Source organism: Micropterus salmoides, unplaced genomic scaffold, assembly GCF_014851395.1.
Source record: "Micropterus salmoides isolate LMB-PRFRI ecotype aquatic unplaced genomic scaffold, ASM1485139v1 Ms_hic_scaffold_3655, whole genome shotgun sequence".
NCBI lineage: Eukaryota > Metazoa > Chordata > Actinopteri > Centrarchiformes > Centrarchidae > Micropterus > Micropterus salmoides.
The window spans coordinates 28,508-48,159 of NW_024042990.1; the positions used below are offsets into that span (position 1 = coordinate 28,508).

The following is a 19,652-nucleotide window of genomic DNA, read 5'->3' on the forward strand; positions in this document are numbered from 1 at the left end:
TCAGCCTCCCTGCCTGCAGCCTCCTGCAGGAGAAGGAAGCAGGAAGGGGGAGGGGTCGTAACATCTCTCACCCACAGTGACTGACGGAGACCCCAAATTCTTGTCGGTGTGTTTGTGACAATGACGAGTTTCATCTCCTTAAAAGAAGAAGAAGAGGAAGTTGACGTGTGAAGATTGTTGGTTAAGATAAATGTTGTTTTCTTCAGAACGTGTCACCCAGTGCAGCAGTGAAGGTCACTGACTGGTTTTAATAGTACTTTTCGTGGGATTTGTTGACAGTCCTACTGGCTTGCTGCTAACTGATGGCTTCAGTAAACAAACACAGATGATTTCACAGTGTGAGATGCAGAGAACTTAAAGTTTGACTTGTTGCAGTTGATGAAACTTCCCTCGATCTAAAACAACTCAGTGTTCAGGAGCATTATATTATGTCCCAGTCAGGACCTGCACAATAACATTAATCAGCCCCTACTGGCCTGAAGGGGAAAATATCCAGATTCAATACTAACCTGACCAAAACACACACATCTGTTTTTTTCATACAAGACATTTTGACACAGCACAGCAGGAAAACAGATTTAAATTGAACAATTAATGATGGCTGGATTCCATTTAGCTGCTTCAGTTTCAGAGTCCTGACAATTAAACACGTCTGCTGTGAAAAAGATCTAAAAGGCTCCAACAGTCGTCATGCAGAGCTGCTTCTGAACCGGTCTAACAACCAGACGTGTTTTAAAGCAGATAAAAACACTTAAGTTTTAGTTTCATCTAGTGGGTAACTAAAACTCAGATCGTCCCATTTCCCGAGTTGTGAAGTCATTCTTCTGAGTTTTTCTGTGTTCATGTGCTTTAAGTCTGAATGTGGAATCAACATGTCATTTACACTGGGGACATGTGTGCCCACCACATTTTGAAATGCTGATTTTGTCCACATCACTTTTTGAGAGCATTTGTTAATAATGTTCTGAAAAATAGCTTGCACCAAGAAATGTGAACTAACAAATAAAAATGCTTTGAGAAACGTTTATTTGCAATTTAAATATAGAAAAAACAAACGTGCATAGTCCAAAAATTGCAGCTAAATACTGCATCATATTCTGTTATATTTTATACATTTACACCTTTAATTTCTTTTATACTATTACAGCAGTGGTTTTAACTTTTATTACAGTTTTATGCACAGCTCCTCTTCAGTTTATCTTTGATTTAATTAATTTAAATGGTCGGGGGGGCAGACGCCGTCACTATGAAGTTTTGGTAAAAGCTGAAATGGAAGCGCAGAGAAGTGTGTAACACTCTGTCTCCTTAAGGGGGCGTTCAAGTTGGAATTTACGACTGGAAACTGGGAAAATCCAACTTCATGTGTCAAATGCAGCATTATTACCTGCTGTTCTGACTCTGCCTGCCTGGATCAAGTAAAACTGAACTTGGTCTTTATATTTCCTGTCTCTGACTCGTAGGAACGGCTTCACCACTGCCAGTTTCCTCTGAAACATGACAGTTAGAATAAACTATATTTAGATTCACACTGAGCCTCAAGTTCACACTTTGTTTTTGTGACAATGACCTGTTTCACCACATGAAAGGAAGACGAAGAAGAAGAAGGTGCGAAGAGCTCTGGAGGTGTTAAACCTCTACAGAAATATAGGTGTTAAAATGACTGCATTCAAACAATAACAGCTGATACAGAAATAACAGTAAAAACTAATACATGTTTAACTACAACACAGCACTAGCACATTAAAGTGCCTGACAGCAAGTTCATCAAGCTAAATGTCCCATATATTATCATAAAATAATTCAAATAATAAAACATTTATCAGTTCTCAGTGTAAATTACCTGTAATGATATGAGCTGTAACTACACTGTGGTCTCTTATTTGTTTGGTTTGTTGACGGTGGCGTAGAGGTCGCTGGGATCAGCTGAGGCTCCAGCAGAAGAAGAGGAAGCTTTCACGCTGCTGTAGGTCACTGCATCATCTTCATCATCACCATCTTTACCCAGAACCTGGAAAAGAGACAAACAGCACAACACAGAAATTACACAACATTAAATGAGAGAAGTGTTTTCATTCACTGCCATCATCACTAGAACCAATCAGACAGCTTACCCGGCCTTTACTGTTGGTCTTCCTGGTGTAGCTGATGGAGGCGTAGGAAACACCATCTTCAGGATCAGCCTACACAGAGAAGACAACATAATGGCTGCTCAGTAACATGTGGACTTGATTGTGTTCTGGTCTGTTCTGGTGTCGTCCAGCTGCATCATCAGACTCCCCACTTCTTCTCTTGCAGAAAGAACTTAGATTCAAGAGTCACTGTGTGTCTCATAGAGCTACATTTTGAACAACAAATCTAAAAACAGTGAGTGTAACTTTGTCCTGGGTGTAGTGTGAGATCTCACCGTGTCCTGACTGCTTTCTGGACTCACTGCAGGGTTTAAGCTCCGTCCCTGAAAACAACAAACAAACAGAGTCTACTTCCATGTGGTCAAACACTGGCTCTGTGAAGGCTGTTTAGATTTGGATGACTCTGTCAGAGAGCAGCTGATTCAGCTCTGTCATAACTGTAGAAACATTTGATTACTCAGCCGTAAAACTCACAGTGTTTTCATCCATCTGGGGTTTTTTTCCTGAAGAGACAAAAGAGAGTCGACTTTAGCTTCAACAATAAAAATCCAGGTTCATCAAAACTTCTTGTTTATAATATCTGTGGTTGCTCTCACCTTTAGTTTTCTTCCATCTGATGAGAGCAACAACAATAACAACAGTTATTAAGAGAGCTGCAACTGCAACAAACCACCACCAACCTGGAAAGACAATAAAACAGGACATCTTATTGGTGATTTTGTTATTTTGTGCTGTGTGAACACGTCTGACTGAATAAGAGAATATCTCCACCCACAGCCGAGTGTCACTCTGACATTCAGACTTTAGACTCAGAAGAGGAGAGAGAGAGAGAGAGAGAGAGAGAGACAGATGGCTTATTCTTTAAACTTATTGAGTGTGTTGTTGGAGGGAAAACATATGACATCATAAAACCAATGCATTCTAACTGTCTTCAATATATGTATAAAACCCAAAGCACCAACACGTTCTCATCTCAGTGCGTCATTACCAACGCTGTGAGACAACGTGACAAAGCTTAATTATTTGACGTTGGCGGCTAACCCTACAGCTGTGCACATTGCGGTCGACGTGCACAGCTGTAGGTGGCAGCGCTTCAGCGTCCACTGTGTTGACTTTTGCCGGCCGAGCAGGCTAACTTCCTTTTTAGCCCTCCGCTAACGTGAATGGCTGGTTTGCCCGCTTGTAAAGTTTACTCCAAAGCACGGGGCATTCCTGTCGGAGGTATTGCGAGGCTACCCAGCTGACCACAGTTCCTACGGTCTCTCCCAAATAACTATGCTTTGTCACTTTTTCTGAAAGCGTCGGTATTGGACACCCTGAGATGAGAACGGGCTGAAATAATCTAGAAAGATCTGCAGCACCCGGCCTCACACTGCATGACACACAGATTAAATGCCTTCTATTTGCAGATGACTACAGTAAGTCCTAAGACTCCAGCAGCTGCATGAATTCTGTCTCACCTGGGCCCTGACAGTAAACCTAAAAAAAAGATCATGGTCTTCCAAAAACGATGCAGACATCAAGAAAACAAGCACAAATTATATTTAGACACAACATCTATAAAATTACACATATCTGGGCTCATGAGCACAACAGGAAACTTCAAGATGGCTGTGAAAGATCTGTGGGACAAATCAAGGAGAGCTTTCTATGCCATCTGAAGAAATATAAAACATGATATACCAATAAAGATCTGGCTAAAGATTTTCAAATCGGTCCTAGAACCAACTTCCCTTTATGGGAGGTAAATATGGGGTCCACTCAGGTCTAGGTTTGTAAAATGGGAGAAACACCCAACTGAATCTTTTCATACAGAATTCTGTAAGAGCATTTTGTATGTAGACAGAAAAAAAACCCAAACAACGTCTGCAGAGCAGAACTAGGCCAATACTCACTGATCCAAATCCAATAAAGAGCTACCAAATTCTACAATCACGTACAGACTCAGTGATCAGAACCTGGCCATCGAGACGGGCCGCCAGAGACAAACCTGGCTTCCTAGAGAGGAAAGGATCTGCTCACTTTGTACATCACAGGAAATAGAAAATGAACAACACTTCCTCACAACATGTGAAAAACACAAAGATCTAAGAGAAAACTACAAATTACTGAAACCTATAAAGGAAAACTTCCATACCTACTAGGTGAAACACAAAGATGTGAATAATTACAGCTAAATATACACGTACATGTCAAAACCTGAAGACAACCAGAGGAACACAAATATGAAACCATCATACCGTTACTATAGCGACAATGTTATTATTGTTATGGTTCTTTGTTTGTTTTCTTTTACTGTTGCTTTGGTAATATGAACATTATTCTTTCATGCCAATCAAGCCACTTTGAAACTGAAAATTGAAATTTGAAAATTGAGAGAGAGAGAATCAATAATGAATTTAGGGCTGTCCCCAACTAACGATTGACATGGTCCAATCAGAATTGTCAAGTCTTGCCCAAAGTCGACTGATAGTGGAATCAGTGTGTGTTTGTGCACGGCGATTGTGGGGGATTGCAGCCTCTATCATCATTAGTCAGTGTAACTTACATTGTACATTTAACGTTACAGATAAACTGAGGCTTGCTGTTGATCATTTCCTCTCAGCTCTGCTCGCCGGCCTTTCACCGGTCTTATGCAGAGTTTTTCATGCGTGCCGTGCGGCCTACAAATGCATGCACGTTGCGGTTCCTTGCTGGTCTATTTCCAGTATTATTTAAAAATAATATAATATTCTTTCCCCGCGACCCTGTACGCAGGATAAGCGGTTGATGATGGATGGATAATATTCTTTGTGAGGTTTATCAATAGTGAGAAATGATCCGAAAGTCCCGCGAGGTGCGGACAACTTGGCACAATAGCGGGGACGCAGGGGCTCCATCTCTCTGCCACTACCGCAGAGCTAGACTGTATATTAACTTACTGGGAGAAAACTGGTAGTTCTATGTAAAAACAGACATTGAGCACCCCCATATCGCCAAAATGCCATGATCCTCATTTTGATGCAAAGTTTCAACTGTGAGTTTGACAGTCGAATCAGACTCCGCCCATCGAAGCATCAAACCTTTGACTATGTGGGGTCAGCCCTAAATAAATTAATGAATAATAATTTCTTGATCACTTCCTATTTTCTGTATTTTACTATGATGATTGGCCAGTTTTGTCTTTTCTAAAAATGTGACCTAATTAAAGAAGCTTTTATCATTTGCCATAAAAAACACCAAAAACTAAACCTGTACAACAAACAAAAAAAACATGAATAAAATAATGAAGTTCAGTACAGGAAGAGAAAGAGGCTGACAGGAAGACAGAGAGACTCCAGAGAAAGATGAGTTACTACCTTGTAGTTTTGTTGAAGCATCATTGGTTGTTGATTTTGTGTTTTCAGTTGTTGTTGCTGGTTTAGTTGTTGCTGGTTTAGTTATTGTTGTTGTTGCTGGTTTAGTTGTTGTTGTTGTTGCTGCTGGTTTAGATGTCAGAGATATTGCGAGAGAAAGAAAACAAGAGTAAAGTTCATCACTGTGAAAAGTCATCAAATAAACAAATGTTTTGGTGGTTTTAATCATCTTGAACAGGGGTGTGTTTCCCAAAAGCATCGTTGCTGACTGCGGTAGCAACTTCCTTGGTTGGAACTTTGCAGTTGCGACGCAACTGTTTCCTAAAACCCTAGTTGGAACTACGGAGGTAACTAAGTTGGTAACTTACACGGTACGAACCATCGTTAAGCGACGCAGGTGTTCCCTGAAACCATAGTTCAGACGAACGTTCGCACCAACTGTTGTTAAGTTGCATAGTTGGAACTACAGCTCCTGACCTGTGGTTAGAAGCTTAGTTCACGGTGACTACGTCACAGAGAGCAGAAAATGCAGTGTTAGGAGGTGGATGTGATGTGTTTTAAGCAGGAAATGTTAGATAATCCTGCTGTACAAACATGTTTATGGTCAATTTAAAATAAATGTATTTGTAAAAGTACTTTTAAATGTATTTGTGGGGTCATGGGTAGGGTTGCATTGATTCAGTAGGCTACTAAGTATCTCAGTGTAGACCATCTACAAACAGCAGGTGTTTTTCTCACAGATTACCCGTCTGCTCACAATAACTTAATTTAATATTAGTCACCCAGTACAAAGGTTAAAGGACAAAACGGAGAATGTAAAGACAAGACTTTTAATATTACCTACATGTATACGTTTCTGGGCCTCTGGGGAAGATGGGTGTTCTCTAGTCTTCATTACAAACATAAAAAGGGACAGCATAAAATCCATGAAAGTACTGTAATGAATAAATCCCTGAGAGTTTTCGTTGCCTTTATAACAAAGATAAATAGAGAACTCACGGGAGTCGTATCTGTCTCAATAGAGAACATGCGTAAGCTCAGACACTTAGCGCACTGAGCTGTTCTCAAAACCTAGATGTCAGATGCCAAGAGATTCATAATAGTGTTACAGTGTTGACACAAAGATACTAAACCTGTTTTACTAAATGTCTTGGAATCGCTGTAAAATTTATAGCCTATATTTAGGCTAAATAAATTGATTAGGTTATATATTATTTATATTGTTGATTTCATTAACACTATTGTTGATTTTCTTGTTATTGCCGGTAAGACAATAATATAAAAAGCCTAAATAATAAGTTAGCAAAATAATGTCACTTAATATCAGTCACAACTGACATATTTAGGCAGAATATGACGTTTTGTGAGTTTCGTGCTGTGAAAGTCAGACGAACACACCTGGAAACATGTTAGTTCGACCTACGTTGGCTCAAACTAATTAGTTCAAAGTATGACAGTTTAGGGAAACGGTCGTATTTCAGATGTTTGTTTGTGTAACGATGCATCGTACCAACATAGTTCAACGTTACCTTACGTGGTTGTTCGGGAAACGCACACCAGCTCAGCATATTCTCACCTGTTTTCTCACCTGAGGACTGAGGGCTGAAGGTGAACAGCTGCACTTTTCCAGAGTCACCATCTGTCACTTCACACTTCAAGTTAGACTTTGATTTGTTACTAAAATGAGAATCCAGGAAAGACACAGCGGCGTAGCAGCCAGACTGTGATGTCTTCATGTCTTTGTTATCTTTGTCCACATCTTTACCCTCATACAGCCACTTCACTGTGTGTCTACAGTGTTCATGTATCGACACAGAGCAGGTTAACGTCACCTTATCAGCGTCCTTACGTTCAGTCACTGGTGAAGATGGAGATATTGTGAGAGAAAGACAACAAGAGTAAAGTTAACTTCATCACTGTGATCATAATTATTGTAATGTTTCAGTATATTGTTCTAACAAGACAGTTTGAGCTGAAAACATTATGATGGAAATACTCACTGATAATAACAGACAGAAGAACCAGAGAGTCTGGAGCTTGATGTTGTCCTGATATGAACTGTCTGCAGGTGTAACGACCAACATCCTCGTCTGTGACCTTCTTTATTACCAGAGAACAGTTCTCTGTAACACTCAGTCTGTCTGATTTAGCTTTGGCTTCATTGTGAATCTGCCCATGTTCAACCAGCGCTACTGTTGATCTGCTTCCTGAACCATCAAAGATCCATGTAGTATATTCACAGTTTTGCTGACCGTCTATCACATTTTCACAAGGCAAAGTGACGTCATCTCCAACTCTGACAGTGAAGGAGAGGGGAAGTTTTTCAGCTGCTGCTGTTGAGAAAATGATGAAAAATAAAGTGAAATGAGAAAATGTCTGTTATGTTCATAGTTAGTGACGATTATTTCTTTATCCTTAGTTTCCAAGAGTTCACTAAACTCACCACATTAAAAACAACAGATTTGGTTTTCTTAGTTAAATCAAATGTAGCTAATAAAGTATCTTTAATAATATTGATCAAGTTATTTTTTACAATGTGCCTTCCATTTATATATGTGATATATGTATTCTTACCTGTAAACTGAAGCACCGCTGGAAGAAATAAAGAAATCCATTTGAACTCAACCATCATGATTCTCTGAGTCTCTCCTTCTTCTGTCTCTTGTTCTCGTGCTCAGAACTGTCTGAGTTTCTAAACTAGTGCTTTAGTAGAGAGACGCAGCAGCTACTTCCTGTGGTTAGGATGATGTCACTTCCTCATAGTGACTTTTAGTCCCCAAATTCTTGATCAGCAACATGAGATGCAGCCATCAGAGTTCACACTTTGTTCATTCAGGTCTATTTGTGACAATGACGTGTTTCACTAAGCGAAAAGAAGAAGAAGAGGAAGTTGAAGTTGAGAAGATTGTTAGTTAAAATAAATGTTTGCAATGATACAACTTGTTTTCTTCAGATAGTGTTTATTAGAAAACAGACAGGATCCATGGTGATGTTTGACAGCACACATGAACAGACAGGTGAAGAGTCAAACTCCTCTCCCACCAGAATCTGACTCCTGATGTCCATGGTGCAATATGGTGATACTGTAGCAGCTGCTGAAGAACACAGATAAGATGATATTTTACTGCTCTGAGATCTTTGCGGCTCTTTTTTTCTGAGAATTGAAGCTCAGCAGAAGTTCAATCAGGAAGACATCGTTCATGCTGACTGTAAAAAAGTTACCGTAAGGCAGGATGTTGCCAACAGCTGGGGGAAAAGAATGTTTTATGTTTCGCAGCATTGGTGGCTGTAAACTTTGCTAAAACTCTCTACTGCTAAATAAGAAAAATAAAGTTAGCTTCTGCCTAATTCATACACGAACGGCAGATAAGCTTAATGCTTTTGAATGTGCCATGTTGGCTACAACTCATTTCAGTGTACAAAATGAAAATATAAACTAGGTGTTGCCATTTAGGTAAATGCTGTTTCATGAAAGCATTGGTGGTTGTGAACTTTGTTAATTTGTTCTCTCTAATCATCTAAATAAATCAATATGAAAAGCTAGGTTACCATACAACCCTTTCTTCTTTCCTCTCAAGGTGCTTTGCTTAAATTTCTAAGCCCAGTGAGCCCACCTCCAAAAGATGTCTCCACAGATGAATGTCGGGTGGATGTGCTGCCTGTACAGTGAGCTCTTTCATCTTGTTGGATATATTTGAATTTTTGTGTTCCTAATTACTACAGTATTTTTCCAGCTGTTCATCAGGATGGTGGATGTGTTTTGCATTTAAAATAATTAATTATTATGAATGTGTTTTCATAATAATGATATAATATTTTTGATTAAAGTGTATGGAAAATGACCTGGAGACGTCGATGGCAAAGCCTTTGGTTTTGCTGTTGTAAACTGTTACTGTTGTATTAAGTGCTTTTATCATTTTTAAAACATAATTTTAATTTAACTGCTCTGAATTGAATGACAAAATTCAAAAAAGGGCTCATAAGTATAATTCGAAGGAATAAGTATCAGTACAAGCCTTTTTAACGATTTTATAAAGGCACACTATGTTTTTTTTAATACTGTAACAATGATAGTGTAAAGTAATAGTAGCAGACTCTTCTTCAAACTGGCCTAAACTTTGTTTTTAAATAGTTTTTAGTCATATTACAAAAAATAAGAGCAGACCTCTTGAGGCCCGTGAAACCTCAAACTGTAAGAATGAAGTGAACAGAGCACTATTGTTTATATTTCTGTGGGTAGAAGTAATTTACTTAATTTAAGTAAGATTACTTCTACAGGCTACACACAGCAATATAAACAACTGTGCATGCTCTCTTCACGTCGTTCTTGTAAAATACATCCAACCAAAAGCACAGCGCTGAAAACCCCACTTACCGGCTGTATGGAAGGAGTCCTGAAGGTGCTGCTGAATCAATAAAGGTGTCTGAGAGTGAAGGCTGGATTTTTAATTTCCATGAGCTGTAAGCCATAATGATCAAGATTAAAACAACAAAAGGCCTGAAATATTTCACTTTGTGGAATGAAGCTAGAAAGTTTCACTTTGACTTAAATTATGTAAATAAAATAACTTTTTCCTGATATTCAAATTTCTGAGATGCACCTGTAGATGCACTATCCACCTTCTTCTTTAATTTAGAGAAGTCAGTTGTTTTGAAAAGACAAATGTTGTGTATCCGCCTCCCTGATGGAAAAGTGACCACAGACCCAACAGAGATGAGGAAACATAATGGATTACTAACTAGATCATCTTTGTATGAACTTGTAAATGTACTTAGTTACCCTCCACTACTGGAAGTATTTAAATTGATGTGCAAAAATATCAGTCTGTTCAGTAGATGTTGAGATTTCTTTGAATTAAAAACAAAAGAAACAGAAACACAGACTGACCTCATGATGGCGCTCTGGAGTCAACAGCCAGCAGAGAGCTCTCTCTGTCTCTCACAGTATAGCTTTGTCCCTAACTCTTAACATTCACAACTAAATGACCCAAACCTTCATTGAACTTAAACCTTATTTAATTTTCAACCTAAAACACTCTTTTAAAGGTCTGTCCCAAAGTGAGGACCAGACAAAATGTCCTCACTCCCAAGGTCTCAAACTCTAATTGGTCCTGAAAATTATAGTTATAGACACAAAATTTTGATTTCTGTTACATGTAATCAATAATTATTTCAATAATCTTCAGGCTGCTCTTTGTTCAGCATGTTTGGAGATTTAAAATGTGTCTGTGGACGAACTGAACCTGGAAACTGTGGTCATGTTTGTCCTCACAACATAACATAAAACCATGAAACATTAATAAATACAAACATTGTAATGGTAAAAAAATCCATCCTCTGTCCTTTCCTAAACACTTTTCCTTGACTTTGATGGAAAACGTCATGAGGTCAAGGAAAGATGTGAAGGAGAATTCATAAAAGACAACCGCGGTGCTCAGAGAACCAGGCTGCACTTACACCAGCTTCTTTTTAACCAACTTTATTTATAACACGCGGAAGATGAGTACAGTGACAAACTCAATGCTGCTCACTTCAAAAGGTTTCCTGTCCAACACAGAATCACACCTCCTAAGAAAGGATGTTTCATTTGGTACATTTAACCATCAGTTAGGCTGCTCATAGGAAGTAACAACAACATAGATACTGCTGAAAAAACAAAAAGGATTAAAATGCTGACACAATATAATAACAAAATCAATATACAAGTAGAGAAAGTTGAGTGAATTATACTCAAACATAAATATAGAGTTTCCTGGGATGGGTGCTTTTGATATTTTTATACATTTGTTAAATAGATGCTCTGTTGTTTCTCCCCTGAGAATCAATTCAAAACACCTGCAAATGTTTCCTGATCCTTTAATCTCTCAGTCTGGTTCAGTTCAAATAAACTTTTCTAAGATATTGTAATTTTTTTAGATGCTCCTGTACATTTATGGGTGTCTATCGTGGTGAAACTAATGGTGAGTCGCTCTAAAGGCTGCTGTTGCAAGGAATTGTGGGAAAGCATTATCTCCTTTCCTTTCATAAAGAACTGTCCAGTGTAGCCTTTGCTAAAGGAGCTAAGAAAGGAAGCATTTAACAGCCTTTACTTACCATTTAGCATTGTCACAAAAAGTTCACACTTTATTTGTGTCAATGACCCGTTTCACCACATGAAAGGAAGACGAAGTTGTTGAAGGTGTGAAGAGCTCTGGAGGTGTTAAACCTCTACAGAGATATAGATGTTAAAATGACTGCATATCAAACAATAACAGCTGATACAGAAATAACAGTAAAAACTAATACATGTTTAACTACAACACAGCACTAGCACATTAAAGTGCCTGACAGCAAGTTCATCAAGCTAAATGTCCCAGATATTATCATAAAATAATTCAAATAATAAAACATTTATCAGTTCTCTGTGTAAATTACCTGTAATGATATGAGCTGTAACTACACTGTGGTCTCTTATCTGTTTGGTTTGTTGACGGTGGCGTAGAGGTCGCTGGGATCAGCTGAGGCTCCAGCAGAAGAAGAGGAAGCTTTCACGCTGCTGTAGGTCACTGCATCATCTTCATCATCACCATCTTTACCCAGAACCTGGAAAAGAGACAAACAGCACAACACAGAAATTACACAACATTAAATGAGAGAAGTGTTTTCATTCACTGCCATCATCACTAGAACCAATCAGACAGCTTACCCGGCCTTTACTGTTGGTCTTCCTGGTGTAGCTGATGGAGGCGTAGGAAACACCATCTTCAGGATCAGCCTACACAGAGAAGACAACATAATGGCTGCTCAGTAACATGTGGACTTGATTGTGTTCTGGTCTGTTCTGGTGTCGTCCAGCTGCATCATCAGACTCCCCACTTCTTCTCTTGCAGAAAGAACTTAGATTCAAGAGTCACTGTGTGTCTCATAGAGCTACATTTTGAACAACAAATCTAAAAACAGTGAGTGTAACTTTGTCCTGGGTGTAGTGTGAGATCTCACCGTGTCCTGACTGCTTTCTGGACTCACTGCAGGGTTTAAGCTCCGTCCCTGAAAACAACAAACAAACAGAGTCTACTTCCATGTGGTCAAACACTGGCTCTGTGAAGGCTGTTTAGATTTGGATGACTCTGTCAGAGAGCAGCTGATTCAGCTCTGTCATAACTGTAGAAACATTTGATTACTCAGCCGTAAAACTCACAGTGTTTTCATCCATCTGGGTTTTTTTTCCTGAAGAGACAAAAGAGAGTCGACTTTAGCTTCAACAACAAAAATCCAGGTTCATCAAAACTTCTTGTTTATAATATCTGTGGTTGCTCTCACCTTTAGTTTTCTTCCATCTGATGAGAGCAACAACAATAACAACAGTTATTAAGAGAGCTGCAACTCCCAGAAACACATTGATGAACCACCTCTGATCTGGCAAGAGAATAAGAGGACAACATCTTATTTTGTAATTTTGTGTTGTGTGAAGACTTTTGACTGAGACTGACTGAATAAGAGAATATCTCCCATAACCGAGTGTCGCTCACTTCTCTCAGAGGGAGAGAGATACAATCAATAATCAATAAATCAATAATTGTATTCTTGATCACTTCCTATTTTTTGTTTTATAATGGTCACTTTTGTCTTTCCAGAAAGTTAATTAATTAATTAAAGAAGCATTTTCTTTTATGTTTTGCTATAAAGTACCAAAAAACAAAACCCTGTAAAATTAAAAAAATCAATAAAAAGTAAAATATTGAAGTTCAGTATGGGGAGAGAAAGAGGCTGACAGGAAGACAGAGAGACTCTAGAGAAAGATGAGTTACTATCTTGAAGTTTTGTTGAAGTATCATTAGTTGTTGTGGCTGTAACGGATTTTGTGTTTTCAGTTGTTGTAGTTGTTGTTTGTGCGTCACCTGCATGAATGAAATATCACAACCCAAGAAACTGTTGAGTTAGAAAATCCCTCATGTTTACCATCTGCTGTCACTAAATGAGAAAGAATGATGTCATCTTAAAAATTCATCAACAAACAAATGTTTTGGTGGTTTTAGTCATCTTGAACAGCTCAGCATATTCTCACCTGTTTTCTCACCTGAGGACTGAGGGCTGAAGGTGAACAGCTGCACTTTTCCAGAGTAACCATCTGTCACTTCACACTTCAAGTTAGACTTTGATTTGTAACTAAAATGAGAATCCAGGAAAGACACAGTGGCGTAGCAGACAGACTGTGATGTCTTCAATTCTTTGTTATCTTTGTCCACATCTTTACCCTCATACAGCCACTTCACTGTGTGACTACAGAACTGTTCATATTTCAACACAGAGCAGTATAACGTCACCTTATCAGCGTCCTTACGTTCAGTCACTGGTGAAGATGGAGATATTGTGAGAGAAAGACAACAAGAGTAAAGTTAACTTCATCACTGTGATCATAATTATTGTAATGTTTCAGTATATTGTTCTAACAAGACAGTTTGAGCTGAAAACATTATGATGGAAATACTCACTGGTAACAACAGACAGATAAACATGAGAGTCTGGAGCTTGTTGTTGTCCTGATATGAACTGTCTACAGCTGTAACGACCAACATCCTCGACTGTGACCTTCTTTATAACCAGAGAACAGTTCTCTGTAACACTCAGTCTTCTGATTTAGATTTGGCTTCATTGTGAATCTGCCCAAGTTCAAACAGCGTTACTGCTGGTTTGTTTCCTGAACCACTGAAGAGCCATATAGTATATTCACAGTTTTTCTGACCGTCTTTCACATTTTCACAAGGCAAAGTGACGTCATCTCCAACTCTGACAGTGAAGGAGAGGGGAAGTTTTTCAGCTGCTGCTGTTGAGAAAATGATGAAAATAAAGTGAAATGAGAAAATGTCTGTTATGTTCATAGTTAGTGACGATTATTTCTTTATCCTTAGTTTCCAAGAGTTCACTAAACTCACCACATTAGAAACAACAGATTTGGTTTTCTTAGTTAAATCAAATGTAGCTAATAAAGAATCTTTAATAATATTGATCAAGTTATTTTTTACAATGTGCCTTCCATTTATATATGTGATATATGTATTCTTACCTGTAAACTGAAGCACCGCTGGAAGAAATAAAGAAATCCATTTGAACTCAACCATCATGATTCTCTGAGTCTCTCCTTCTTCTGTCTCTTGTTCTCGTGCTCAGAACTGTCTGAGTTTCTAAACTAGTGCTTTAGTAGAGAGACGCTGCAGCTACTTCCTGTGGTTAGGATGATGTCACTTCCTCATAGTGACTTTTAGTCTGTTTTAGATTTCAGTCTCTCTGAATTTCTTGTCGATGTCCAAACAGCCAAAAACTCTGTACAATTTTCACTTTTATATTTTGAAATGTAGTTTTCTCTCATCCACAGTGACTGACAGAGACCCCAAATTCTTGATCAGCAACATGAGATGCAGCCATCAGAGTTCACACTTTGTTCATTCAGGTCTATTTGTGACAATGACGTGTTTCACCAAGCGAAAAGAAGAAGAGGAAGCTGAAGGTGTGAAGATTGTTAGTTAAGATAAATGTTTGCAATGATGCAACTTGTTTTCTTCAGATAGTGTTTATTAGAAAACAGACAGGATCCATGGTGATGTTTGACAGCACACATGAACAGACAGGTGAAGAGTCAAACTCCTCTCCCACCAGAATCTGACTCCTGATGTCCATGGTGCAATATGGTGATACTGTAGCAGCTGCTGAAGAACACAGATAAGATGATTTTACTGCTCTGAGATCTGCTGGTTCCTCATTTTATCTTTGCAGATATTTTTTTTAAGATTAAGGAAACTCAGCAGAAGTTGAATCAGGAAGACATCGTTCATGCTGACTCTATTTCTCCCCCGCCCCCTCTCTTCCTTTTTTCTGCTTCCAACTCCGTCATTAGATTGAGGGCGTTCATTCTTTCAGTTAAACCAATCAGAATTTGCCACAACCTCTGTGAGCCAATCATATTGTTGCTGTCAACTTTCAAACTGTCTTTTCTCTCCTGGAGGACCCCGACCAGATAAAAGACTGCAGCATCACTCCAGCTCCAGGCCTCCCTCCCTCTCTCGCTCCAGCAGCTGGTGGATCAAGCAGTCTTCAGTGATCCCACTGAGCCCTTCACATCCATTCTGGTTCTGGCCTCTGTGGTCACAGCCCCTCCACCAGGTAGGCCATACATCCCTCTCACATTTCTTAAACTCTCCTGTTCCTTTTCCTTTTAATTCCTCTTTAAGCCTCTTTTTCATTTAAGTCTCTCCTGACTGAGCTGAATAGGAAGTGTTTTGGTGAGAATGTGGACATGAGACAAACAGGCGTTTATCAAATTCTGATGAAAACTACTTTAACCCCTGGATGTCCTGGTTTTGGTTGTGAGTTTGGTGATTTCCTGTTTTCTTTTCTTGATTTTTGTTTCCACCTGTGTCTCGTTTCCTCCACCTCTCTTGGGTATTTAAGTGTGTGTATTCCTTTTTGTCTAGTGTTGGCTCGCCTGTGTTTTACAATAAGCACGCCATTTGTTTTCACTCTGGAATTTGGGAGTTTTACCTGGCTAGGTAACTGAAAAATGTTCAAATCCAGGTTTGTTGTTTCACATGTATGACTACTACTTTATTGAACGCAGATTACATTTCATTCACAGTTAACATGAGCTAGAGGAAATGAGATGTTTGCTAAGAAAAGAGTAAGTTGAAAGTTAAAACTTGAAATGATAAGAATTATGAATTAGAGATGATAATGCAGACTGTATTTTATGATAGTGTCTTTGGTTCTGGTTCAGCATTGTGTGGGTCTGACTTTCTACAATACTTGGTGACTCCTGTTTGTGGCACCCATGAACTGGTGAACTTGATTCATCCTCATCTACAGACTGCAGACATTACGTTAAAGAAACAAGGAGATTGTAACTTTGTAAAGGTGCTTACAGACCAAAAGCGAAGTGAGCGTTGTGGGCGCTGCGTTTACATACAAAGTCAATGCAAAGACACAAAGCGCCACGAGCGGTGTGAAGAGGGTGCTGCCGGTAACGAGAAGGCCTTTGCGTGAGTTGAACATTTTCAACTCGAGCGAGAAAGTCGGATGACGCTAAGTCGCTGTAGCCTATCAGCGTTGAGATCATCCTGACATCACCGATGGCTTCAGAGCGTTGTGTGGAGAGGGCCGGGCAGAGCGGGGGATTGAAATGCCGCTGGCCGGCGGAGAGCTGCTACACTTGGAGAAGTCGAGGACAGAGCAGAGAGCAGCGCTGCAGCTTTTGGACAAATAAACACCCGCGTCGGTTTGGATTACACTCTGACAACTACGCTATTTACCCGTGGGAGGAGCTCGGAGTAAACTGCTTTTATTAAATTAGCTTTTCACTTTAGTTTTGCGGATGACAACGTTGATTTATCTTCACTGGAGCTTCTCAGCAGCTAGCTTCCATGCACATCCGGTTTCACTGTTGTTGTTAGAAGGGGTGATGGCGCAGTGGCTAAGACACTTGCCTTTGGTTCAATCCCCCACTGTGACCCATCCACCATTGTGTCCCTGAGCAAGACACTTCTCGTTGCTCCAGAGGTGTGCGACCTCTGACATATACAGCAATTGTATGTCGCTTTGGATAAAAGCTAAAATAAATGAATAAATGTAAATGTTGTTAGCGTCGGTTGGCACCCAGAGCTCTGTTGGACTAATACTTCATATTTATATAAAAAACTGAACTTTACTTGGAGAAAAGAAAGCGAGGAAGTTGAACTACCTGGTGAGTTCAGAAAATATGTGTCTGTAACTTTATTCCAGCTATCGTTGTACTTTACTGTGAACAAGTTAGCGTAGCATAGCCCTGATCGATCCAAACTCCATTCAGAAAACAAACCTTTTAGAAGTTGTTGTCCTGCTGACTTGCTGAAAGACCTGACAAAGCATGAATTCATATGTTTAACAAATCTCCATCATATTGTTGTTATTTCTGAATCAGTTTGATCCGTTTATTGCAATTAAATCCCAGCAAAATGTTTACTTTGGTTTCATACAGCTGTAGTAATGGTGAGTTGTGGTTATTCGCGCTCAGTTCACTGAGGCAAGCGCCTGCTGTTTCCTTTACGACCTGGAAAAAAAGTTGACCCCTCGATTGTCACTGTATAATTCGCACTCTGTCTGAATCCTTGCTTTATCTGCTCCCTGCCTGACGTAACATGACACTGGAAGGTTAGAGGTCCTCCAGAGGGAAGGTTTACTACTAGAAGGGGACAAGAGGAGGGAGGTGGTTCTACTAGTAGAGGCAGAACATTCATAGTAAAGTGTCACGGGTCGGGGAGCTCAGTGCAGACTGAGGTGAGGACCCAAATGCAGACAATGGCAAGGCGAGGAGGTTGCAGTTCAAAAACATTTATTAATTCAAAAGACTAACTGAAACAGGCTTACAAGGAGCTCGAGGCAAAGTCCAAACAAAGGTAATCCAGAACACAAGGCGATCCAAAAACACAGGGAATAATCAAGAACAAGGAAAACAAAGGAACACTCAACATTAGACGCAAGGACGTGACAAAGACTGGAGAGACAAGCAGGCATAAATATACACAGGGACTAACGAGCGGGGCGGGAGCAACACAGGTGAGCGGGATCAGGACTAACGAGGCAGAGACAGAGAGACAAGCAGGCAGGCAGAGAGACAGCAGGGGGAAACAGAGAGAACACTTAGACAAGCAGACATGGGGCAGAGTGAATAACCAAGAAGACAGAAACACACACAAGTTACAAAGAACCAGAACCTAAACGAGAACACAGAACTAGAACACCGAGTACAGAGGAGACCAAACCACAATAATGCAAACAAGGACCAGGAATGAACACCAAAACATGAACTAAGGACATGGAACTAAACCCAGACTCCCAAACAAGACACACAGACGGGATCATGACAGAACCAGGCCGGCAGAGAGAGACAGTTAACCCAGAATACACAAGTACGACACAGGGCTGAGATGCAGAGCTAAACAGAACCAGTAAATGAACAAGGGAACACACAAGACTAAACAGGGAACACAAGACCAGGAGTAAACACAAAAGACATTAACTAATGTGCAGGACTAAGAACTAACTAAACAAGACTACACAGAGAAACACAGAACCAAAAACAGACTTAAACAGGAAAGACATGAGCACAAAAACCACATTCCTAACAGTAAAGAATATTCACTTTCCATTATGACACCGTTAGTACATGAAGGAATCACAAAACACAATGTAGACTAAAGTGGTGAACATTTCTTTACTTGCAGTTTATATTGTTATCAGATATAATAAAGAGGAGACTGTTACTAGAGTTAAATGCTCGTTCCTGTTAAATGAAGCTGAAATCCAGCTGCTGTGTTCTGAACTGGCTGCAGAAAATAAAGATTTTCACAACTGATGCAGGAAAAGACATTTTATAAAACTCACAGTGGGCTTCCTGATATGAGATGAAATCAAGACTTGAATATTGTTGTTCAAAGTCAGACTGAAACAGAAACAGCTGAGCACAAAACAGACAAACATTTCTCACACTGATAAATAAAAACAAAAACAATCAGTAATAAAAACCTAAAAATGATCTGATGAGATTTTTGTTATTGTTGAAGAAATACTGTGAGCCAGGTTCAGGTGTGAAGAAGTTTCAGAGACTGATGAAGACTTAACATAGCATGGTTTATTGAGCCCGGCCGAGGAGACACAGTGCCAGCATACAACATGTGAACACATCAAATGCCAACACCAAATCTGAAGGATGACATCTTTTGGTCCCTTTTATGTTTCTGTCTTCCCCCTAGTGCCTGTAGGTTTCCCTATTAGCTCATCTTTAACTGGCCTTAACCCAGAACAACTCATCTATCTGATGTTTAGACTCCAGTGCTTCATCATGTTGGAATCTGTCACTACCCATGAGTTGTGCTCTAACCTGTGGAGCCAGTAGGTTCTTGGAAACATTCTTGTAGGACTCAACCTTGTATGATTACCGGAGAACACCGATATCTGCTAGCCTGACGCATGAGCTACTGACTCTACCTAATCAGTCTGTTGTTGTCTCGCTGACAAGGACGTGTGAGAAACACCTCGAGCTAGAAGGTCAGAAAACACTTATGGGGTCAGCTAAATTAAGGCTCACGCAGACGACACGACTTTCAGCGTCTGAGCTACAGAGAGCTGGAGGGGAGTAAAAAGTGTTTTGAGGTGAAAAGTAGCTGCCTGCTGTCATTGGCTG

At 39.7% G+C, this 19,652-nt stretch overlaps 3 long non-coding RNA genes across 3 annotated transcripts; all 3 read right to left on the reverse strand.

The window, feature by feature from the left end:
• Positions 1-1,007: 1,007 nt before the first annotated feature.
• Positions 1,008-1,872, reverse strand: LOC119884765. The gene is made up of 2 exons (XR_005441072.1): positions 1,841-1,872; positions 1,008-1,487 (listed from the first exon to the last, which is right to left on the reverse strand). It is a non-coding gene; the product is annotated as an uncharacterized LOC119884765 (long non-coding RNA).
• A 730-nt stretch (positions 1,873-2,602) lies between these two features.
• On the reverse strand, positions 2,603-5,513 carry LOC119884763. Its single transcript, XR_005441070.1, has 3 exons — positions 5,468-5,513; positions 2,726-2,809; positions 2,603-2,632 (listed from the first exon to the last, which is right to left on the reverse strand). It is a non-coding gene; the product is annotated as an uncharacterized LOC119884763 (long non-coding RNA).
• A 7,249-nt stretch (positions 5,514-12,762) lies between these two features.
• Positions 12,763-13,562, reverse strand: LOC119884764. The gene is made up of 2 exons (XR_005441071.1): positions 13,509-13,562; positions 12,763-12,859 (listed from the first exon to the last, which is right to left on the reverse strand). It is a non-coding gene; the product is annotated as an uncharacterized LOC119884764 (long non-coding RNA).
• Between the last annotated feature and the right edge of the window lie 6,090 nt (positions 13,563-19,652).